The sequence below is a fragment of the Dysidea avara genome, chromosome 14 (assembly GCF_963678975.1).
Source record: "Dysidea avara chromosome 14, odDysAvar1.4, whole genome shotgun sequence".
NCBI lineage: Eukaryota > Metazoa > Porifera > Demospongiae > Dictyoceratida > Dysideidae > Dysidea > Dysidea avara.
Genome location: NC_089285.1, coordinates 12,761,467 through 12,787,158, shown reverse-complemented (window position 1 = coordinate 12,787,158; position 25,692 = coordinate 12,761,467). Strand labels below are relative to the sequence as shown.

The 25,692-nt window shown below is 40.7% G+C and overlaps 1 long non-coding RNA gene across 1 annotated transcript; it reads right to left on the bottom strand.

The window, feature by feature from the left end:
- Positions 1 to 1,078: 1,078 nt before the first annotated feature.
- On the bottom strand, positions 1,079 to 24,596 carry LOC136244508 (uncharacterized). The gene is made up of 4 exons (XR_010695361.1): positions 24,299 to 24,596; positions 1,838 to 1,965; positions 1,734 to 1,792; positions 1,079 to 1,682 (listed from the first exon to the last, which is right to left on the bottom strand). It is a non-coding gene; the product is annotated as an uncharacterized lncRNA (long non-coding RNA).
- Between the last annotated feature and the right edge of the window lie 1,096 nt (positions 24,597 to 25,692).

Genomic DNA, 25,692 nt, shown 5'->3' with positions numbered 1-25,692 from the left:
AGGTAAAACTAAGCCCAAACAAACTTTCAGATCGACCTAAAACGCTTTCAACAAGTTGCTATGGAATTTAAAAAATAATTTATTTAACGGAATTTTCTATTGACTGATGACTGACTGACTGCCTGCCTGATGCCTTCAGACAAGCGTAACTCAATAACGGCTAAGGCTACGGGCTTGATTCTTTCACTGTTCGATGTCACTTCGGCCCGACTGGTGTCTTTTGGCATACCGCAGTATGTACAATGCATTCTTCATGGACTTATCAGTGTCCTCCTTTGTGTCCCATTCATCTTTGCTGACAGCGAAAAGTGTCGATTTGGTGGTAGCATGTGATGGCTTTCCTTTGTAATGGAAATCGTCCGTATTTTTCGTAGTGGCTATTTTGATTGCAGAGGTGTTTTTTGAACAATTCTCGATTCGCACTGCTGTGTAATGGGTTGAACATAGCAGACAACAAAGCGTAATGAATACTTCACTTTTCAGACGATAATTAATATAACTGGGGTGCGCGGCTCCATTTCTTTCTTTTGGTATATGCGTGGATTGTAGAGGTGCTTTTCGAACTGTTCTTGATCCGAAATGTTGTGTAACCGGTTGAACATAGCTGACAAAGAAGCGTAGTGGATACTTCACTTTTTAGATGATAATTGATATAGCTGGGGCGCGCAGCACCATTTCAGATGTGGTATGTGTGGGTTCACCAGTCATAATAATTATTTACAAAAAAGTTAACAAACAAGTACACCGAAAAATTTGGAATTTTCAACTAGAGTAGGGACCATAGCACATTGATAAAAAGTACTGAAACAAGTTGGAGTAGGCACGATATTAATCTAGTTGAAAATTCCAAATTTTTCGGTGTACTTGTTTGTTAACTTTTTTTTGTAAATAATTATCATGACTGGTGAACCCACGCATACCACATCTGAAATGGTGCCGCGCGCCCCAGCTATATCAATTATCATCTAAAAAGTGAAGTATCCACTATCACAGTAAAACAATAAGAAGTGTTATATCCCTACTGTGCTCAAGATACCATAATGGAAATGCACAGTAGGGATATAACACTTCTTATTGTTTTACTGTGATTTAATATCGTGCACTACTCCAACTTGTTTCAGTATTTTTTATTGATGTGCTATGGTCCCATATTTGCATTGCCTTTTTCTGTTATTTCCCTAAGCCCCAGCACTAAGTGCTACTAATGAAATGTAGATCAGTGTCAAAGAAACAACAACCACCTAATCATACTATTATGAGCTGTCATGTGCCAGGCTGTACTTCCAGGAATGTTAAAAAGTTGGTTAGGGCAGTGCATAGAAATTCAAGCATTGTTGAGAGACATCATTGCTTGAAAATTGGAAGAGAGCATGTGAAACGTGTAAGTATTGCTTCTATTTCAAATATTAATTTTTATATCAGGATAGCCCTCCAGGTGTCAAAATCCAACAGGTAGGAAGTCACTTTTACACAGCATATACCTTCATCTTCTATTACATTTATCATAAGGTATAGGTATAGGCTATAGGCCACCAATGCTGTAAAGTCTTTCTAATATGACTGGTTCCCCTCCCCAGTCACTACACGTGTGCAACAGCAACATGGTAAACTAAATGTTCATACACACATGTCAAGGTATATGTGTCACTATAGGCTTTCTGGATCAATGATTACTTGCTGTACTGAAAGTAATAACATGGTAAGCTGGAGTTTATTATGTGTGTCTGACTTACATAGACATAAATGATCACACAGAGTCCTGGCTTCTCTGCTGCACCTCAAGTTCCTTAATCTAATAACATGGTATGTTAGAATTTCTCATGTGTATCTGACTTACATGAGAGTCCTGGCTTCTCCACTTCCTCAATCTAAGGTTGTACTCTGAGTGTTTCAAACTCATATATTATAATCCTGTTTGCTGGTTCAGTGCCTACTGCTGCTCCAGTATCAGCATCCTAAGCATCTCTAGAAAGTAACAACATGCATGATAAGTCAGAACTCTATAAGATTAAGTACATTTTTGATTACATAGTTTTGTATCGCAACAGCCTAAAACCTTTTGACTATACGAAGGCTTCCAAACATACTTTAAAGTATCATTAAACAAGCTGCAAAATCCATGGCAAGGGATGTTGATTCGTACCTCAGCAGGGCAGGAGGAAGTGATCGTGACATTTTGAAGCTTTAAACAAATGAAAAGTTTATCCAGCTAATGCAGGATCCAGAGGAACTGGACTTCAAGCTTAGCACATACAAGAGAAGCTTTACAGATAAATAAATTGGCAATAAAATTTGCAAAATGAAGTGTTGACAATGAACAGCTTTATTACAAGGCAAACAGAGTGATTGATTCCATTGAGGAATGGTGTTGTGGACTCTACAGACATGAGCATAGCCTAGTGGTGAGAAAGAAATTGCCACATTTACAAGACCCAAATGAATTTTTGGAGGAACACAATCTGGAAAAAAATTCAAATGTGGGAGTTGTATGACTGATTAACCCCTTGTAGTTTTCTAGGTTGGTAAAGTGACTAGACTCTACTACATTGCCAGTTTCACCAACTAGAGACATATAAAGGTTGTTGTACTGTGGCCACGGATCTCCGGAACGGTAATTAAATTGCACAGTAAGACATTGAAACATCTTTTGGGGCAGCATTACATAGCAACATCTATTAGTTTGCGCTGTTACTAAGTAGTTGTGGAAGCTTTCAGTTTATTCCAGAGACTTAAAGATGCTCAATACTGTTGTGTAAAGAAGTGCCACAATCATGGCAAACGCGATAAGGTGTCTTTTCACTCTATTCTGGCAGAAATAAAACACCGGGATGAGCAAACATGAGAGCTTTTTGCAAGATGACGAGAATGGATAGCTTGCATTAACAGGAAGCCAAATGAACATATGAAGGTCTGCTCAGCTCGTTTTTTAAATTTTTTTTGCAGGAAGGTGTTAGTTATAACTGGCCAAAGCATGCATGAGTCAAGCATATAGGCAGTGAAATGAACTAAGTGCGTGTGTGTGTGGGGAGGGGGGGATAGGCACAGTCTTCCACTTTTACTGGACAATGCTTGTAACAAAAGATCCGAGATACTCTAATAGCAACATGATCGCTCTACTAGCAACTGCAGTATAAGTACCTGGTACCTGCAGTATTAAAACTAAGTAGCTACTTCATTCATATAGTGAAAATCGTCTAAAATACTGTCTCAGAGCTTCCACCCTATCCTGGCCCTAGACCCCATGAATAGTATCCACAATATGACAGACTATACTTCAAACTGCATAATCACAACCTTGATAAATATCATACACATTTTAATGCTAATTCATTTTGCAGGAGAACCAGCTGACCTTTATGATGATACAAACACAGACTGGATTCCTACACAGAGAATGGGGTGTAAGAGTGACCACCAACCAAACAATGACAGATATTGTCAAGCAATGAACAGAAAGAGGCGTAGACTGGAGATACAAGCTGATGAAGAGAACATCATTGCCGATGACCTGGATGATATCTTAATAACTTAGAAGATAAAATGAACACAACAAATGAATGCCGCAGTGACACAAATGAAACAATGACAACTATAATGATTGATGTCAGCTGTCAGACAGATCCAGAAATTATAGATATTGACAAACAAGAGTGGGATAATTTACAGCAGCAGAAAACTGTATTGCAGTCTGAAGTCCAGAGATTACAGGATGTGGTTGACAAGGTACAACTGTCAGAAGAAGTTTTGAAAGATGTTGATGCACGTGTGTTAAAATTATACACATGATGTGGGCAAATCTATTATTTATACGGTTGTATTATTGTATAGAGGTTTTCCTGAGTAGTGCATTTTTCAAGCCTTTTTTTGACTTTATCAGTCCATTTTACCTACAAAATCAAAGTAATAAGTTCTAATGTTTGTAATAAAGTTACATTTAAATCTTATGGATGACGATGTAGGTTTCAGATTTGGGTCTACTGTGTCTCAAATTTTTTACCGAGTGTTGATGTTACATATGCAAAAACAGTCTTTTTAATTCATTGGTCAGAGAGAGATGTTTTATGGGTGACAATGCCTATGTCATTCAGGAAATTCTGTAGAAATTGCTGTGTCACAATAGACTGCAGTGAAATTGAGTGTCTCACACACTTAAAAGCAAAAGCTCAGATGTGGAGCAATTTCATACAAACATTATTGCACAGTGAAGTTTTTAATTGGAATTACACTTCAAAGAACTGTTTCATGTATTTCACAATGTGCTGGAGGAAGGATGAGTGATGAGGAGATAACAGAGAAGAGATGGATTAATGAAGTATCTTTTGCCAGGTACATCTGACAAAGTGTTATTTTTATAGTCGTCCACACTAATTAAAAACTTAATAAAGAAAATATACTTACACCTATAAACAAAAATGCAGTTTTCGCAAGCACGTATCCCAGTAATGAAATTGTTGAGGAAATTGTAAGTTTGTTGCGCATATCTTTCCTTGATTTGTCTCGATGTAGCTTCCCAACCATGCACTGTAGGACTATTGAATAGCTACAACAGATATTACAACATAGAGCCATCTACATTTTTCACTTTAAATACCTCATCGTCCACCAGGGGACAGGGCTACTTAATATGTGAATCTTTGAAACATATGATCTTGTTGTTTCAGCACCTACAGTTGCAACTTTCAAGCAATGTCTTGGAAGATATGTGCACTCACAAAGGCCTGCAGCCTAGCCCGGCAATTTAGCATTGCCTAGGCATTCCAGCCCATTACATAATAATAATCCTACCTCACTCAGTAAGTTTTCAATACCACCATTTTAAAATGCATACAGATTTGTTTTAGACTTTGCAAAGCTCCCTCAATAGCTTTAAGCAAATGTTTAAGAATAGAATTATAATGCCATAAAAATTGCTTTCAACTTACGTGTAAATTGTTTTAAATGTGTGTGTATTAGAAAACACCGTTTGCTGTGTTGATCCACCTAACAATGTATGGCCAATAATTTGTAAAGCAGCTTATACATGCTTCAAAATATTAGTACAGTTTTGGTCCCAGTTATTTTCACGTCAATTATTGAAAAAATGATTGTGCAAAAAAGTGAATCTAACAATCAAAACAGCATAGCTGGCCAGACATCAACTCTCAAGGTCACACAAGTCAGTGACCTTTACAAGAGTTGATACCCAGGACTATGTTAGTGACACATGTGACAGTGTTAGTCTATTGACTGTGGTGGGCTAGTTGTCACCCTCAAAATCACTCTGTGTGTGAATGACTCTGATGGTGAACACTTGGACCTCAACATATTTGGCCAAGCAACTACAAATGTTTTAAAACTATATAGTGCCAAAACACGCAAGTTAACTAAAGTTCATATATTATAGTCTTGATAGTAATCCCATCTCTGATAGTACATGAAATCATATAACCACAAATCATGAGCCATTCCTCCATCATAGACAAAGAGGTGATTTAATAGAATTCTACAAGATATTAAATAATTAGTGTTTATAACTAATGCCAAAAAGGCTAAGCGATAGTAAAATTTACAGCATCACGATAGTCAACTAAAATAGCAATTGTGAAGTTTACTGATTAACATGAAAACAATGTGTATACTTCCTCAAATCATGTATTTCACGACTATAAGCTCCTGACATATCTATATTTGTGTGTTATCCACTAGGAACCTGTAATCTCATCATCATTGTATATAATTCCGTTTTCCCTTGATCTAAGTTAGAATGGAACTTTGACACTGGAGAGGTGCAATTTACAAAGTGTTTTAACATTAATACATCACTAAATCTAGTCATCTCAAACTTGTAACTGTTGATTTGGACAAGAGTCAACACATTCTAATGGCTTCATCCTTCACCTGGCTTCCACCATCAGAGTTGCGAATAATACATTCCAGTATGCCATCTATGGCTCAGTATGTTGTGTATGCACCTAGTGTGTAGACCACAATGTGACATTACCACACCACTGATGTACTGGCACTTAGCTACCAGTGGCCTTTAGTCTATGCCATATTGGCTAAACCCCTTTTAAAAAATAAAAATCAAATTGAATCTTACTGCACAGGTAAAGTTAAATATAGATGCTGATGCATAGACCAACTCATGAATGTATACGTATATATATATTCATGTGTGTGTGTGCGTGTGTGCGTGCGTGTGTGTGTGCGTGCGTGTGTGTGCGTATGTATAACTATTTATGATTTTACTTCATGAGTGAGACAGTTGCATTAGCTCTTCAAATTGTTGATGAAGAAAACACAATGATCATGAGATGCACTCTACGTGAAGAACATACTGGAAGGACAACTACAGCGGAAAGGTTTCCAGAAACCTTACACTGACACTTCAGATGAAAGATTAAGTTACATATGAAGAATTTCTTTGGATACTTGGACAAGTGGGAAATGTTATTGTAATCAAATGAAGAATTGGGAAAGATTGAAAAATAGAAGATGTGCTTAAACCGAGAAAATCTAGAGGGGTGTAGGATTACTGGTATGATATTTAAGCATATTCTCACACAACTATGTTTGTTATAGTAAATTCTACTGCTAACTGGGCCCTATCCTTCTTCAGAAACCTACCATGCAGTACCTACTTAATGGAGTTTTCGGTCAAGATTCATTCAAAATGTATTTTCACATCAGCAAAATCATGGAGGAGGGGGAAGATAATCCAAAAAGTACAAAAAGTTTAATGAAAAATGCAAACAAGATAGTGGATGAATTTTTACGTCATATGGTAAGTGGAGCATTATCAAGTAATGAAGAAATGATGAGAAGTGTCCGGATATTTAAAGACAAAACAGTGGCCTACTTGGAAAGCAAACAACTAACAATTGAGAATGAATTACCACTTAGCAAATAGTTATATAAGTTTGTTTTTAAAACATTAAACAAAAGTTAAATTGTCAAGAAAATTTGAGAGAGCTAGGTACATATTAGTCCCTCTTCAGTGAATGAATATGCTTTTTCAAAGGCAGACTTGGTAATTCAAAAAGACAACTTAGTGAGACATGATGATCTGAATTGCATTATGGTGTTTATCAACAATACACCTACCGTTGATAGTGTACGGGCTTAGTAACAGAACAAAGTTGAAGATGAAACATCTTACACTGTGTGTGAGTGTTATCGAAACATGTCAGAGGTGGCAGTATCTCTAGCCATGCAGGTATTGACACAAGGGGTATTACTAAATTAAGTCAACATATTTGGATTAGTAGGACAGGCGAATGACAACAGTCGCACTAAGCTGCTGAAGCTACAGTGTAATTTTAAAAGAAATACATGTAAATTTATGAAGTGCCAGGGGTTGTTAGACTTTGATTTGTTAATCAATGCAGCAGCATCTCTCTTAATATTGTATATATAATTTATATCAAGACACACGGTAGTGTGTCGGGCGGCCCAAGAAGCCGGCGCGCAACCCCGTGAGTATATTGACAAGAAGAAAGAAAACGCAATTTTCGCACCTCCGTAGCTCTGTGCTGCCTTGATGAAACAAGACAAATTTTGCTGTGTACATTCCCTCCAACTTCAGTACTCCACATTCCAAATTTGAGCGAAATCGCTTCAGGCATTCCTGAGATATGCAACTTCAAAAATTAGCTTAGTTTCTTCGTTTTTTTTTTCTTCTTATTTTTCTTCCTCTTTTCGCACACTTACAAAAACTGCTATAAAACGCGAACGCGTTATCCGATTGCCTTGAAATTTGGCACACAGAAGGGGGGTATAAAGGCGCATCTCGGTACCAACTTTGGATGGAATACCATAAACAGGCAAAGAGTTATGAGCGATTATGCACGAAAAATAACACCAATATGTTGTCACGCCTACAGGGTAAACCGCGTATGGGAAGAAGCTGAAAATCGGTGGGTGAATAGGTTAACTATTGAACCTCAAACCTTTTGTGGTTTGAAAGAAATCGAGCTAAAAACCAGGAAGATACAGCGAAAAAATCAACAGTGTGTAACAATTACGCAATCGAGATTAGCTAATTTTTAATTTTTTTATTTTATTATTATTATGCTTGCCACGCCTACCAGATAAACCACTTGGGGTAATGCTTTGAAAATCGCTGTACAGATGGAGTTATCATCTTAGAAAGGCTCTTCAATGGTGTAGAAGAATCAGACTTAAAGCCACGGAGTTATAACACGAAATCCAACTTGGTGTAGCAAGTGCGAGATCGAGATACTCTAATAGAGCAGTCATCCTAATAGAGCAGTCACCCTGAACAGAATTCAAGAGATCAGTTAGAAATAAGTAACCTGTATAGAGATCAGCTACAAACAAACCACCCTGTAGAGAGTTCAGCTACAAACAATTCACCCTGTTCAGACATCAGTTAGAAGAAGTTTTCTTGTAGAGAGTTCAGTTACAAACAAATCACTCTGTTGAAAGATCAGCTAGAAGATGTCACCTTGTAGATAGTTCAGTTACAAAGAAACCACCATGTAGAGAATTCAGCTACAAACTAGTGACCCTGTAGATACATCAGCTAGAAGAAGTTACCTTGTAGATAGTTCAGCTACAAATAATTCACCCTGTACAGAGCTCAGTTAAAAGAGGTTTCCTTGTAGAAAGTTCAGCTACAAACAAATCACCCTGTAGAGAGATAAGTAAGAAGAAGTTACCTTGTAGATCGTTCAGCTACAAACAATTCACCCTGTAAAGAGATCAGCTAGAAGAAGTTACCTTGTAGAGAGTTCAGCTACAAAGAAACCATCATGTAGAGAATTCAGCCGCAAACAAATCATGTATAGAGAGTTCAGCTACAAACAAATCTCCCTGTAGAGAGATCAGCTAGAAGAAGTTTCCTTGTAGAGAGTTCTGCTACAAACAAATCACCCTGTAGAAAGATCAGCTAGAAGAAATAACCTTGTAGAGAGTTCAGCTTCAAAGAAACAATCATGTGAGAGTTCAGGTACAAACAAATTGTCCTGTAGAAAGATCAGCTATAGAAGAAATCACCTTGTAGAGAGTTCAGCTACAAAGAATCTATCATGTAGAGAGTTCAACTACAAACAAATCACCCAGTAGAAAGATCAGCTATAGAAGAAATCACCTTGTAGAGAGTTCAGCTACAAAGAAACCATCATGTAGAGAGTTCAGCTGCAAACAAATCACCTGTAGAGAGTTAAGCTACAAACAAATCTCCCTGTAGAGAGATCAGCTAGAAGAAGTCACCTTGCAGGGAGTTCAGTTACAAAGAAATAAACCATGTAGAGAGTTCAGCTGCAAACAAATCACCTGTAGAGAGTTCAGCTAAAAACAAGTCACCCTGTAGAGAGATCAGCTAGAAACAAGTCACCTTGTAGAGAGTTCAGCTAGAAGAAGTCACATTGTAGAGCTACAAAGAAACTACCATGTAGAGTTCAGCTGCAAACAAATCACCCTGTAGAGAACTCAGCTACAAACAAATCGCCCTGTAGAAAGATTAGCTAGAAGAAGTTACCTTATAGGGAGTTCAGCTATGAACAGATCACCCTGTAGAGAGTTCAGCTACAAACAAATCACCCTGTAGAGAGTTAAGTTACAAAGAAACCACCATGTAGAGAGTTTAGCTGCAAAAAAAATCAATCACTCTGTAGAGAGTTCAGCTAGAAGAAGTTACCTTGTAGAGAGTTAAGCTGCAAATAAATCACCCTGTAGAGAATTCAGCTACAAACAAATCACCCTGTAGAAAGATCAGCTAGAAGACGTTACCTTGTAGAGAGTTCAGCTACAAAGAAACCACCATGTAGAGAGTTCAGCTGCAAACAAATCACCTGTAGAGAGTTCAGTTAGAAACAAGTCACCCTGTAGAGAGATCAGCTAAAAACAAGTCACCCTGTAGAGAGTTCAGCTAGAAGAAGTCACATTGTAGAGAGTTCAGCTACAAAGAAACTACCACGTAGAGAGTTCAGCTGCAAACTAATCATCCTGTAGAGAGTTCAGCTAGAAGAAGTCACCTTTTAGAGAGTTCAGCTACAAAGCAACCACCATGTAAAGAGTTCAGCTGCAAAAAACTCAATCACCTTGTAGAAAGATCGGCTAGAAGAAGTTACCTTGTAGAGAGTTCAGCTACAAAGAAACCACCATGTAGAGAGTTCAGCTGCAAACAAATCACCTGTAGAGAGTTCAGCTAGAAGAAGTCACATTGTAGAGAGTTCAGCTACAATGAAACTCCCATGTAGAGAGTTCAGCTGCAAACAAATCACCCTGTAGAGAACTCAGCTACAAACAAATATGCAGTGTAAAAAGATCAGCTAGAAGAAGTTACCTTGTAGAGAGTTCAGCTACAACGAAACCACCATGTAGAGAGTTCAGCTACAAACAAATCACCTGTAGAGAGTTCAGCTAGAAACAAGTCACCCTGTAGAGAGATCAGCTAGAAACAAGTCACCTTGTAGAGAGTTCAACTAGAAGAAGTCACATTGTAGAGAGTTCAGCTACAAAGAAACCACCATTTAGAGAGTTCAGCTGCAAAGAAATCACCCAGTAGAAAGTTCAGCTATGAACAGATCACCCTGTTGAGAGTTCAGTTAGAAACAAGGAATCCTGTAGAGAGATCACCTAGAAGTATCGCCTTGTAGAGAGTTCAGCTACAAACAAATCACCTGTAGAGAGTTCAGCTACAAACAAATCACCCTGTAGAGAGATCAGCTAGAAGAAGTTACCTTGTAGGGATTTCAGCTACAAACAAATCACCCTGTAGAGAGTTCAGCTACAAAGAAACCATTCTGCAAAGAGCTCAGCTGCAAACAAATCACTTGTACAGAATTCAGCTACAAACAAATCACCCTGTAGAGAGATCAGCTAGAAGAAATTACCTTGTAGATAGTTCAGCTACAAACAAATCACCCTGTAGAAAGATCAGTTAGGAGAAGTTACCTTGGAGAAAGTTCAGCTACAAAAAAACCATTTTGTAAAGAGCTCAGCTGCAAACAAATCACCAGTACAGAATTCAACTACGAACAAATCACCCTGCAGAGAGATCAGCTATAAGAAGTTACCTTGTAGATAGTTCAGCTACAAACAAATCACCCTGTAGAAAGATCAGTTAGGAGAAGTTACCTTGGAGAAAGTTCAGCTACAAAAAAACCATTTTGTAAAGAGCTCAGCTGCAAACAAATCACCAGTACAGAATTCAACTACGAACAAATCACCCTGTAGAGAGATCAGCTATAAGAAGTTACCTTGTAGATAGTTCAGCTACAAACAAATCTCCCTGTAGAGAGATCAGCTAGAAGAAATTACCTTGTAGAGAGTTCAGCTACAAAGAAACCACCATGTAGAGAGTTCAGCTGCAAAGAAATCACCCTGTAGAAAATTCTGCCAGAAACAAATTGCCCTGTAGAAAGATCAGTTAGAAGAAGTTACCTTTTAGAGAGTTCAGCTACAAAGAAACCATTCTGTAAAGGGCTCAGCTGCAAACAAATCACCTATACAAAATTCAGCTAAAAACACATCACCCTGTAGAGAGATCAGCTAGAAGAAGTTACCTTGTAGATCGTTCAGCTACAAACAATTCACCCTGTAGAGAGAGCAATTAGAAGAAGTCACCTTGTAGAGTGTTCAGTTACAAAGAAACCACCATGGAGATTTCTGTAATCAATATATGTGACCGGATTTGCGAAAAGGGGTCTTCCACACACATCCAATTCCGTAAACGTTGGAGACCATAACTCAGTGTTCAAGTAACATATTAACCTGAAAATTTCACCATGTATTCAGCTATAGTGGTGCTCACCACTGCCCAAATATCCAGGCAATAGCTCTTTTCAATCTGAAGTTATCAATTGTCAAAGTTGGCAAATTGGATGTGTGTGGAAGACCCCTTTTCGCAAATCCGGTCACATATGTATTATACAGTATATATAATTTGTACATTTACTGATAAAATATTTAAAGTACATCTACTTCATCTTTTCTTCTTCCTGTAGTAAAGAAAAAAACATAGGTTAAAAAAGTTCCAAAGCCGGCCTATGTATACAAATACAAAAAGAAATGAAATCTAATCCAAAACAGCCAAGCTGTAAAAAAAGTGTGCGGCCCTCAGAAAGACTATGGTGAAAAAAGATGTGAAATCCAAGGTGGTGGCCAAGAAATGGCTGTGATGGTAGGTTAATGGTAAAAATTTTAATAATGACAATTTAGGTAAATTTTGTGAAGCGGCACAAAAATTCACCTGAATTGTCGTTATTAAAATTTTTACCATTAACCTACCATCACAGCCATTTCTTGGCCGCCACCTTGGATTTCACATCTTTTTTCACCATAGCCTTTCTGAGGGCCGCACACTTTCTTTACAGCTTGGCTGTTTTGGATTAGATATTAATAGCTGGTGTATCAATGTTTTTTTCTTTGTTTTATGTTTTGCAGTGTACCACCCTTATTCAGCGGCAGTGGGTTTACAAGGATCAAAAACAATGAAAGTAAACTGCAAAGAAAAATTTGGTACTCAGCATATGCAAGTAAACTAGTATGTTCAGCACATAGATCCTGAAGAAAGGAATTCAATACTTTTCTTGTGTGCAGTACATGTGTGCAGTACATGTGTGCATATTGTGTAATTATACTAATATATGCATGTGCAGATCAATGACAAACACATAGAATGGCAACAACTATGGCAGGCAGGCAACAATGTCATCGAAATTTACTTTGACCCAAAGCTGAAGCTGGAACATATGATGGTTAACATCATATTCCCATAAGAGAGTTGACCTTGCTGTACAAGTAGATAGCAATACACATATATGACTGTATTGTGATACATCATACAGGAATTGAGCAAAAACAGTTTCTGACTAATTTAGTTACTATGAAGATTCATCTATGGCTGAGACTTAAAAGATTTGTCTGGCAAGTTTTTTCAACCTTATTGTGAGGACTTGGATCAGTGCATTTGAAACCTTACTACAGCAGGAATTATGAAGGTTAGTAAATTGTTTTCTCAATTAGTTAATCACATGCACGTTAGTGGTATTCTTGGATAACTAAATGAATGGGAGGCTTAGGTAATGCTCAAGATTGCATCACTGAAAAAAAGAGAGCAAAGCTGATGCTTAGTAGTAGATAGACAATTAAATAACTGACAAGTCCATACACACATATGCATGTTGTCCATTTTACCATGCTGTTAATGACAGTCAACATGTATAGTGAATTAAGTCTTTGATGAAATGGCAAGATATCTAGTGACAGCACAGTGGGTCTTGTGAAATCCTTTCACTAACTCTGCATCTACTGGAAAATCAGCCAAGAGCAAGAGGAGGGAGGGAGGAATGAAAATCCTAATTTGCTGAAATACTTACACAATGCCATTGCTATAAGAATGCAAAAATCGATTGCTACTGTCCCAATCTGTGGAAATAGCAGCAGGAAGTGCCACTTATTTGGTGACAACCAACCTGATATTTCTAATGCACCACTACAAAAATGTACGAAATCCTGAATATATAGTATATAGTCATAAATACACAATGTTAACTTTCAGTGAGCATACTCTGGTATTCTTCAAACTTGCAACAGCGTATTAGCTTTCAACAGGAAATATGATTTTACACAATTAAGCGGTAAATCTCATTTAACTACATCCCGAGTATTGTAGTACATCCCGAGTATTGTAGTACATCCCGAGTATTGTAGCTATGAATGTGAGTACCATAACATCTTGTGAGGCAGTCCCTCCATTACTTGCTCAGCTTGTAGTTGTATCAGATGCTACCGTGACTTACACAAGCGTGCAAACATTTCAGCCAGTGTCTTTTCATTTCAGTATAGCATCAAATCCATACATAAAAATTTCACAGGTAATTTAACACCATACTATTAAATTGCCAAATAATTACTAGTTGTACCCATGCAAAGATGCGTTTATTACTAAGACCAATGTGTGTTATGTTGTATGAATTCTCAAATAGTACACTGCATGATACACTGCATGTTACACTACACTACAGGTCATCACCATGCAAGCAAACACATAGCAATGAACCAACATCCCAACTAACCATTGATCCCAACTAACCATTGATCCCAACTAACCATTGATCTCAACTAGCCATTGATCCCAACTAGCCATTGATCGATGTATGCAAACACACTTGATATTAATCAAAATATCATTATCCAAAATAGCATTTGCTTGAAATGCATGTTGTACCATTTTGTTGCATGTATACACCATCAAGTAGTACTCCAGTGTCCAAGTAACGCTGAATTGTCTAGGAAAGACAGGCTAAAATCCTCAGAGCACCAAGACCAGTCACCAAACTTCAAAAAACAACACCAATAACAGATTTCATCAATTATCCCATTTGTACAACCATTTCTGTTTTTATTTTATTTCATTATTATATATATAATGCAATTCTGTCTTAAATTTTATAAATACAGTATTGTGTACAACAAACTTTGCGATATATTCATGACCCTCTCTAGTCTACTAAGACTCGATAGTAGCGTCTCCAGTGTTGCAAGAGATGGATAATGCCTGGATTATTGTTTAATAGCTGTTTCTAGCTCAGTTTGTGAGTCCAGTCCGCGAGTCTAGTCTGTGAGTCCAGTCCGCGAAATACATAAGCCATGACACTACAGGTTTTCACATTATACAGTAGTTTATAAGTATTCACTTTGAAATTTTGCAACATTTATTATTGTGTGATTATAAATTTTAGGGCAGTTGTGTCGGTACCTCCACCGACCACAACCTCTACAGTTCGCCTGAGACTTACACCTGGAGACTTATCCAGTATAGCCACCGCTGTGGCTGGAATTCTCCAGCCGGGGCAGTCATCTCGGAACCCTCTCTCCGTGGCTGCCTCCTTGCCAACTCAAGCTCCGTCCACCTCGTCAGGTAACTTATATATTTTGTTTTGCTGTCGTTTCTTCCCTTATTTTAGCTAATGTGTTCTACTCGACCGAGGTGCAGCGCACCTACCAACCTGACTTCCCCCTTCCATTTGGTGCAGCGCACTCTACTTTCAGGAAACAGTCTCTAGTGGGGGCGTGGTATGGACCTATTAGTACTTACAGTGCAGCGCACTGCTGTTGCTCTGCTGGTCATTGTTCTTTTTACATAGGTAGCCGCAGCGCAGCACCTCTCCTCCCTGCAGACCCCCTGCTGGCACTGAGAAGGCCTCCCCTCCCCTCCTTGAGTCAGTCAGCTGCTCCCCAACCCCCAAGGGTGATGTCGCCATCGGTAGTGGTCACAGAGGGTATACCCCCGGTGTCGTCCCAGGTTATAGGGAGAATCAGACGGTGGGAGTTCATCGACCTCTCTCTGCTGCTGGAAGGAGCAGACACGGGGGAGACTTCCATCTCAATGGATGGATGCATGGCACCCTCCACCCCTCCAGCCAAGACTCCAAGAAAGTCACCGTCTCCAATTAGGGACCTAACCAGCTGGCTTCAAGCTTACTCTCGGTTCATGGCTGTCCTTTTGTCAGCTCCAGCCACTACAAAGGAGGAGGCAGCAGGCCCTGTGGCTCATCAACACTTAGTCATCCAGTTGGCCCAGGACCTTGGGGGCCGTCAGTGGCTGGTATATGACCAGGAGTTTAGAGAGTGGGCAGCAGCAAAATTCATCAAAGTGTGGGGGGAGCTAAATTTCTCCATTTATGGCCGATGCTTATCCCGCCCCTCAACTTCTAGTGTGGATGTGGCCTCCCCTGTCTCTTCAACCCCAGTTTGCTTCAAGTGGAATCAGGGGCACTGCCAAAGGCCCCGCTGCAAGTACTTACACCAGTGCTCGGAGTGTGGTGGCCCGCACAGGAGAAGCCAGTGCCACTCTCAGCGACGAAGGAACTGAGTCCTGGGAAAGGAGCTGGATTTTAATGTCATTATTTATCAGGCTATCAATTATCATTCAGCAGCGCATCAAACTGTTACCCTCATCACTCTACTGTATATGTATGTATCATGTACCACATATATACTTACGGGAGCTGGTCTCCTGCAGGCAGCTAGTAACCCTTGTATTCTCATGTACACCATGTCATTTTTGTCAGTGACTATACTGCTTGACATTGTTTTGCTGCGCGAAGTCAAACCACATTAAAAAATAAAAGCAGGGTCTCCTTACCCCCTGGTATAGCTTGTAATGGTTGTGGAAATTAGTCTCCACCGCTTGGTGTGTAATCGTCTATTCCCCTCCATTACAGGTGAGGAGCTCAACTTGTTTACTGGAGGAATGGTGGCAGACAATACCTACGTGTATTCAGAGGACTTACTAGCTTTGGACAGCTGCTGGGAGCCACAAGCGACCTCTCAAGCGGTCATCTCCAGAGAGATATACACCCCCCTCCACTGGCTGAGCTGGGCTCATGGGTTAGTCGATCATCCCGACCTGGTGTTCACCGGTTTCATCCTGTCCGGCATCCGCGGTGGTTTCCGCATTGGGTTTCATCGCGATCAATCACTGATGTTAGCAGGCAGGAACTTATACTGCCCGAGGCCCTTGTTAGTCTCTGATTACCTATCTCGTGAGGTGCAGCTGAGTAGGATATGGAACTCCCACCTGGGGTTTTCCCCAGGGAAATTCATTTAAGCCCAATTGGCTTGGTCCCGAAGAAAAATAAGCCTGGCAAGTGGAGACTCATCGTGGACCTCTCATCTCCTTTGGACCACAGCATTAATGATGGCATTAGCCGTGAACGGTCTTCCCTGTCCTACACGTCGGTAGACCACCTAGCTGCCCTGATTGTGTCTGAGGGAAGAGGTTCATTCCTTGAGAAGGCCGATGTCAAGGAGGTATACCGCATGGTACCAATCCACCCCGAAGACCAGCACCTATTGGCGTTCAATGGGATGGAGCAATTTATGTTGACCGTATGTTGCCCTTTGGTTTACGTTCAGCCCCAAAAATATTTTCGGCCATAGCAGACGCAGTTCAGTGGATGCTCAGGAGGAATGGCATATCAAAAGGTCTTCACTACTTGGACGATTTTGTCTTTGTGGCTCGCTCTGAGGCTTCGGCAGATCTCCAGAAACGCACTCTGCTGTCTCAGTTCGATCATCTCGGGATTCCAATTGAACCATCGAAGCTCGAAGGCCCTGTCACCTGCCTTACCTTCTTAGGCATCGAGGTAGATGCAGCCTCGTTCCAGCTCCATCTTCCCAGAGCTAAGCTCTCAGAGCTGATTGAAAGCAGTGCGTCCACCATCGCTCAGTGAGGAAGCGTGACCTGGAACATCTCACTGGGCTTTTGCAGTTCGCTACCAAAGTGGTTCGCCCAGGTAGACCTTTCCTGAAGAGACTGTATGCTCTCCAGGGAGTGGGTAGTCACCCAGAACATCTTGTGCACCTTAGCGTTCCAACTCGGGCCGATATTGCTTGGTGGCTTCTCTTTGCAGCCCAATGGAATGGCATCTCCATACTGTGGGACTTGGGTCTGACCAGAATTGACGTCACCATCTACTCAGATGCCTCCGGTTCATGGGGCTGCGGAGCAGTGCAGGATGACCAGTGGCTCCAGCTTGAGTGGCCACCTCGGCTACGCCACCTTTCTATTGCCGTGAAGGAACTTATACCAGTGGTATTAGCTGCAGCAACCTTTGGCAGATCTTGGTCAGGGAAATCTATCCTGTTTGTGGTAGACAATGTTGTGGTTGTCTCAGTCCTTAATTCCATTTTCTGCAGCGATTTGCACATGATGCACCTGGTGAGGCTTTTGGTGTTTTTCGCAGCCAAGTTCGACTTTTGGTTTTCAGCCGTTCACATCCCAGGACAGCTCAACTCTAGAGCTGATGCCATATCCAGAAATTGCCTGCACCATTTCTTCTCTGCAGTACCGCAAGCAGCTTCCTCCCCAACCCCAGTGTCCTCATCCCTGGTGAGACTGGTGTCTCAGTGCATCACTTGGATTTCCCCGTCCTGGATTGCGTTGTTCAAGGAAGCCTCGGCTGACATCTAGAAAGTCAAGTCCAGCATTGTCAACTAACTTTATGATATACCCTCATTCTATATCATCATTTGTATGTTCACCTTCACACCATATTTGTCTTACGTATTTGTACTTATCCAGCTCCCATTGTATTTTTTGGCGTATATTGTCATCATAATTATTGCATGGCTACAGTTTTTCTTTGGCCCAAGGGTGCCTTCAGCTGCCCAGCTGGATGTGGCTACCCAGAGGTACTACATGGCGGGGCTGGCTACCTCTATGCACAAGACATACCTGGCAGCGGAGCGGCGTTACTTGGACTTCTGCAGCAGCTTCTCTATTACAGCGCTGCCAGCATCTGAGGCCACCCTGTGCTATTTTGTGACATGCCTGGCTCAGCAGGGTCTCGCTGACGGCACGATCCGGACTTATCTATCAGGAGTACGCCAGCTGCAGATATCTCATGGCTTCCGAGACCCCAACATTAGCCAAATGCCCCGCCTGCGTCAAATTCTCAAAGGAATTAAAGTTGAGAAGGGCAAGGAGGGGCTTCCTCAACGCCCCTGCTTGCCCATTACCCCAATGATCCTGAGGAGGATGAAACCCTACTGGATCACTGAACAACCTTCCTTCAACTCAGTGATGCTCTGGGCAGCAGCAGTTGTGACTTTCTTTTCATTCTGCCGCTCAGGGGAGACCACGGTGGGTGAGAATACCAAGTACGACCTCAGCACCCACCTTTCCTATTCAGATGTGGCCGTAGATATCCTGTCTCTCCATCAATTGTTTCCCTGTTCATAAAGAGATCTAAGATGGATCAGGAGAGAGTGGGGGTCAAAGCGATAATAGGTCAGACAGGAGATGACCTCTGCCCAGTCAAAGCCCTTCTGGAATACCTGCATCTTTGAGGGTGTGCCCCTGGAGCTTTATTCCTCTGGCAGGATGGGACTCCTTTATCACAACCCAGTTTTGTAACTGCTACTCGTCAAGCTCTGACGGCAGTTAACCTTCCTGTCCAGGACTTTGCTGGCCAGTTACAGGATAGGGGCGGCCACTACAGCGGCCATGGCTGGCATAGAGGACTCCACCATCCAGACGCTGGGACGGTGGAAGAGTGCTTCTTATCGTCTGTACATCTGACTGGATCCCCTGCATTTGGCATCAGTTTCGTTGACTCTGTCGCAGCATCTGTAGCGAGTCTGACACTTTACTTACCTGACTCACTAGGTCATACTATTCAGCATCATAGTATTACTATTATTATTGGTGTGGTTGCTGCATATACTGTACGTATCTTTCGATTATGGTTTTTGCTTGGCATGTTATCGTCTAGCTTCGATATTTTGCGAGGCAATTGTTGAAGTATAATCACGCCATCGCGTAATTGTTTAAATGGGTGAATGGGGCTCTACCGGTGTGCTGTAGCTTCGAGGCCAGGGGGAAACTGCTAGACTGCTAGTGTAGCCTAGCTTGAGTGGGTCTGGCATCCCCCACGACCTCGAAGGGAAGGCAACGGTTGAGTAATCGCCTTTGGTCCTCTCAGGCGGTTGCTGCATGAAGCAGCTGCGGAGGAGCCTTCCTACTGGTCACGAATCACGTGAGCTCCTGTAAGGCCCTGCGTCTTCGTGACCACGGGCAATTACAAGCCTACAGCGCACAGTTTCCATTCTCTCATTCTTAGTAATTATAACCTGCCCCTGCGATGAGAGCTTTCCGCCTCGTGGTGCCGGACAAGTTAATGCTTATATTATTTAATGATGTTTCTATTACTTTAGTGCACGGTGGGAGGTGGAAGCGTCCATGATTACGATTGGGCAATGTGCAAATAAGGTGAGTGTATGCTTTGTACAAAGAAGCCCACGTAGCTGTGCAGGGCTCATCTTCTGTACAGGCTCAGCTTCTGTTTAGTCTTTTTTTCCCAGAGGGGTAGCCAACGCCCACGCAAAAACACCGAAATGGTGTACCAGAGGGGTTTCCAATGCCCACGCAAAGCACCCAAATGGTGTGTATGAGAGTCCCAATCTTTATGTATTTTAAAAGCATTTAGTGAGATTGCTAACTAGTAACTACCTGTACAGTTGTTGATCTACATCTTGTTCTAGCTATCTGTGATCGATCATTATCTACTTTGTTAAACTCACTTTCTCCATTATTTTTACGTGATTTTGGATTTAGGATTTGGTTTCTAAAATATTGTGTATTTCTGATTGGATTTCTCACATAGCATACAAGAGTCCCAAGGCATTGGCTACCCCTCGCTTTTTACCAAAAGTCTCTAGTTGACAAAGGTAGTCTGACCATCTAATTATGATATTAGAGTCTAAATTAAATTCTTGATCACAGATACACATTTCCCTTGTTGCTATATGTGGTGGACCACAAAATTAACTAATGTAAACAACCCTTACCATACCTTGTAGTGTTTTATTTTTATGTGAATATGTAGTGTAGTGTGTGTGTGTGTGTGCGTGTGTGTGTGTGTGCGTGTGTGTGTGTGCAGTGTGTGTGTGCAGTGTGTGTGTGCAGTGTGTGCGTGATAAAGATTTTTTAAAATTCACCAGTTAAAATGTGGCCGTTTTTTCCACAGGTTTACATGCTGGAGATCTGCAAACAGCTAACTTGAAAGTTTTATAATGACCATTTAAAAAAAAAATTAATTTGATTACATGTACAAAGTTGGATCACGTGATCAAAATAGTTTAACATGTTATTAGCATGATGTACAAGGCCTATTGACCATTGAAAAGTTGATGAATTAAACATTCACGAACGGAATGCTTCTCCATTGCAACTCGCCCATGCAATATAGCGCGTGCATCACTAATAATCAGTGCTCAGCAGGGGTAAGCAACTATTGGATTGAGATGGTGATTTATATAAAATTATTTGTATCATGTAAAACGTTCATCACGAACAGTATAACTAGCTGAAGTATTCAAGCAAGGAGCAATCTAGCCTTGTATAACCGGGATTCGTTAAAAAGTTCGCGCCTGGATTGCTGGGGTGAGCCAATATTTTCATTGCCAATGGTTTTATGTGTAATGTTAAACCCCCTACTTTGTACCATGAAAAAGGCCATATTAAGCTGTTACATTTTACGTGAAAGTAGATGTCATGCTGGCCATTCCTGCTAGAACCGGGGAAAGGTTTAAAAGTTATCTGACGCTCCATGACAGAGCCTTGAAAACCTGCTTCCAGTGTAGACGTGTATATCTTGTGAATAAAAAAAAATTTTTTTTTAACTCGCTTAATTGTTTGATATGGTGACGTCACTGTTGCCATCCCTTTTACTATATTAGCTATGTCCGTGTTTACGCATTCCACATTAACGATTCAAGAGGTGAGAAAGTTAATTAAGCGTTGAGAAGGATTTAAGGGTCAAGAAGGATTGAGGGCATATTTAAGCGTCAAAAGTTATTTAAGCATAAAGAGGACATATTTAAGGGCCGAGAAGGATTTAAGCGTCAAGAGGTGAGGAAGTTATTTGTAGCAGTCAAGAAGGTACAGTGGAACCTGTGTTACGGTCACCTGGATTAAGCGGTCACCTCTGCATAACGGCCATGGACACGAGGTCCCAAATATTTTCCCATACAAATGTATGCATTGTTGTCTGCATTAAGCGGTCACCTGTCTAACGCGTATAACGGCCAACCAAGAATTCGCCTATGAATCACTGTATACATAACTTTCTCCTTCATATAGCGGTAGCTACCTTTTATGGTGGCTTGTTAAGCCAATTGTCTGGCACCACAGCACCGTTTCAATTAATGACACTTCCTGCCTTTCAATGAATACTATATAATCTATCAGGCTTCATTGCTTAAATGTATCCAATAGCTATAACCAACATTCATAACAAGCTCACCTTGTCCTTTCTGTGCTAAAAATATTACTGCATTGCGGTTGGCGCGAGCCTCTTAATAATAATCCCTCATTTACAACGGCCATAGCCACTAAAATGCTGCTGACCACCTTATACAGGTTTTCTCTATAACAGCCACCTGTATATAAAGGCCAGATATATCTGGTCCCAAGGTGACCATTATAGACAGGTTCCACTGTACTAGCAAACTGTAGAATATGCAGACGAGTTGAAGGCTACTCTTTTGCTATGCCACCAATGCTTGACCTACCAAGAAAGAGTTGCTAGATCCCTTCCATTTGAGTACAACTGGTCTAGACTACCTGGGCCCACTTTATGTCAAACAATTTGCAGAAGTTGACGACTGGACTGACCAAGATGATTCTATGAAGGTATGGGTGTGTTTGTTTACATGTATGACTGTTTGTGCAATTCACTTGAAACTGGTTGAGGACATGTCAGCTGATGAGTTCCTCCTTTATTTACATCAATTTATTTCAAGACGCAGAACACCTCAGATAATTATTTCTGGCAATGCACAACAGTTTAAATGTGCAAGCACAACTCTTCACAAGGTGTGGAGGGAGGTGGTAACAGACAAGAAAGTCAATGATTTTGTCACTAAGTACTACATTAAGTGGAGGTTTATTGCTGAACTAGCATCCTGGATTTATGAACGATTAGTGGGGTTAACAAAGCGAGCTCTTAGGAAAACTATTGGTACCTGATCTTTAGCACAGAAGCAATTATCCACAGTATTGGCAAAGGTTGAAGCAGTTATCAACTCTTGTCCACTTGTTTATGTAAAATTATGATATAAATTCCAGCATATTTTCCCTCACATTTTCTATCACTACACTCAAACCACGTCATTCCCAATCTTACTGAAGAACTTGATCCAGAGTTTGATGATACAAAGATAACCTCCTCTTCACAACAATTGTTAGAAATTTGGAAGGGGGGGAAACACTTACATCAGTTTTGGGTTTTTTGCAGAAAAGAATATTTATCAAGCCTATGTGAAAGATGTCAACTTACGTTGAAAGGCCCTCGCAGCTCAACAGAATTCATTCCAAGGGTGGGAGATGTTGTACTGGTCAAAGAAAATCTCCCTAGAGGTCACTGGAAGACTGTGAACTAATCCAAAGTTGAGATAAAAGGATCAGGTCTGCAAAGGTTATGCTTGCTCCTAATAAATTCATCAACAGAGCTATCAGCTTTCTGTTCCCAATTGAGTGTCCAGATGATGTTGATACCACTTCGGACAATAGTTTGGTGTCACCCACTGAAGCAAGTACTGATGAAAATGATCAGTTTTCTGACGATGGTGGTAATAATGAAGATGCTAACATGACCGATCTACCCATGAACCCCAGTGCACGTCCTACTCTTAAGGCCTCAATTGAAGCACGGCAAAAGCTTAGATGATGGCTGAACCCTGATAACTCTTTGGGTGTAATTTTGTGTGAGACAAGTAGTTGGGACAATGAACAAAAACGTAAAAGAAGCCAACGCAGCAGTCAGTCTCTTTTGTGTGGGGAGTACTGCAGTCTGTATTGCGAGTGACGTAATACACAATAGTGTAATGTACTAACTGGACAAACTCATAATTATGTAGTCACTTAATTTAGGCGGGAACTGTTGTAAACATTGAATTTTGTTGTTGAATATAAGTTGATAGTATTGTGAACCTGCGCTTGTCTTGTCCGTGGTGACATATGTCATTATTCAGAGGAGGTTGGACATGCACACGTGAGCGCATACCTTTGTACTGAAAGTATAACCAAGAGTTCAGCAAAATTTTAACAAGTACCATTCGAAAGTGCACTTGAAGTTTAGTATATTCAGGTGGTCTACCCCACTACTCAAAACACATAAATTGCTATTGAAATCTCAGATTGCATGTGTTGTGAGTTTGTCAGTCACAATCAATAGGTAGAACTATACAGACACCCGTGCTTGTAGTTGAGCCCAGTTAATTGTCAAAGAAAGTATATGGATTCTACAATCTCCTCCAAACAAGCTAAGAAGGAAGCGGATGCTGCCCACCCTGGCCTTATGGAGAATCGAGTACAGAACGGGAAACCTGGGCACTTACATTTCAGTAAGATTAAACACAAGGTAGAGTGGTGTGGCTATACCCTTCTTTATCAATTAATCTTGGTATTAGAAATATGCAATTAACAGTAATAGTTTTAAGTAGTGCTTATAGTGTGTCCAACCTCCTCTGGTCATTATTGATATACTGTATAGCCTAAATATTTTGAGGGGCAAAATATTTCGAGGTTGAGCAATGTTGGTAAAAATAAAATTTTTGTGGATTTGCAAACACTCCCAAAATGTATGGAAATATAAATTTTCGCGGATAGCCCTCAAAATCGCAAATTTTTCCCCCCTCGAAATATTTAGGCTATACGATAGTGACTCTAATCAAAATGTCGGAAAGGTGTTGCTAAGCGATGACGTATTTTTGGATCTATGACCACACAAGTTTACAGCAAGATAGGTTTCCCGTAGCTAATGGCTTACTTATCACCCACCTGTCCCATTAGTGTGATATCTTTGGTCCACGTCGGAGGTGTGAAAACGTCTCTAAGTTGCCGTATCACTCCACTCAACTAGGCGTTTATGTACAAGGTTACGGTCTCTTCACGAAATGTTACTTTTCCCCGTATTTTTCCCATTTTCCGTTATATAGACACCTTTCGCCGGTATTACAGTAGAGGCACAAAACTTGTTGTTGGTACCAGCGTGTACAGCCGTGCACGGAACGTGACTGTAGTCTACATGTCAGCTGCACGTCGAGACTGCGACTGAGAATCTAGTCTGGCGCAGCCGACCCTATTTAGGCGCTAGTGCAGAGAGTGTTAATTAATTAATTAGGCGTGCTGCAAAGAACGGGAAGCCGCACTTCAACTAGCTACAGTAGTAAGAAGGGAATTACGATTATCAGGGGCGAATCCAGGTTTTGGCACCAAGGTAAGAGGCATATAGAGCTGGCGAGAGCTGGGAGGTGCAGCCCCCCAGAAGCTATTTTATATGTTTCAGGCCGGGATAAAAATTTTGATGTAGAGTGGTTTTATACACAAATATAATAGCTTTCTAAGTGATTGACCAAGGGTATAGGGATAAGGAGTAGTTCAGCTGTAGCTAATAGTTTTGGACCTAAAACAAGACCAAGTGCATTTCATTTGCAAAATATCATGTACTTAGCTGGCTAAGTGTGCCCATGCATGGAATAGTGCTGTAGATGCTTTTTTTTCATATATTCAGCAACTATGAAGGTAGCATCATGTTATGATTCATTATGGCTGACTTCTTGCGTTTCAGCAGCGTAACTAACATGCTCATTGACCTTAACATTCCCAGCTTAGGACACCGCAGACAAGTATCCAGTATCACCCTCCTCTACAAAATTGTTCATAATCTCATTGATATATCTCCTGTTGATTTAATCCCTGTCACTTCTAACACCAGAGGACATGATCAAAGATTTCATCATATCTATGCAAGGACCAATCAGTACAGTAATTCATTCTTCCCTAGATCAATTAGACTATGGAATTCACTCCCACCTGACCTAATCCAACAACAATCATTACAAATTTTTAAGTACCAACTGAAATTATTATTACTTTCCCCTACCAATCAGTAATCCCATAATCAATCATATTGTAAAACATTTTGTATGCATGTTTCATATGTGCATTAATCCTCAAACTGAGGCTGCACATTTTTGGAAAATAAATAAATAAAAATAAATAAATATGCGTGGTGACTGTTCTATTAGAGTATTTGACTGACTGCTGTATTAGAGTATCTCGATCTTGTATAATGGTTTCCTTGGGGGGGGGGGGGGGCCACCCTGGGGGGGCCCACCCTTGGATTTGCCACTGTATAGAAGTTCCACTGTACAACATGCATGCAGTCAGCT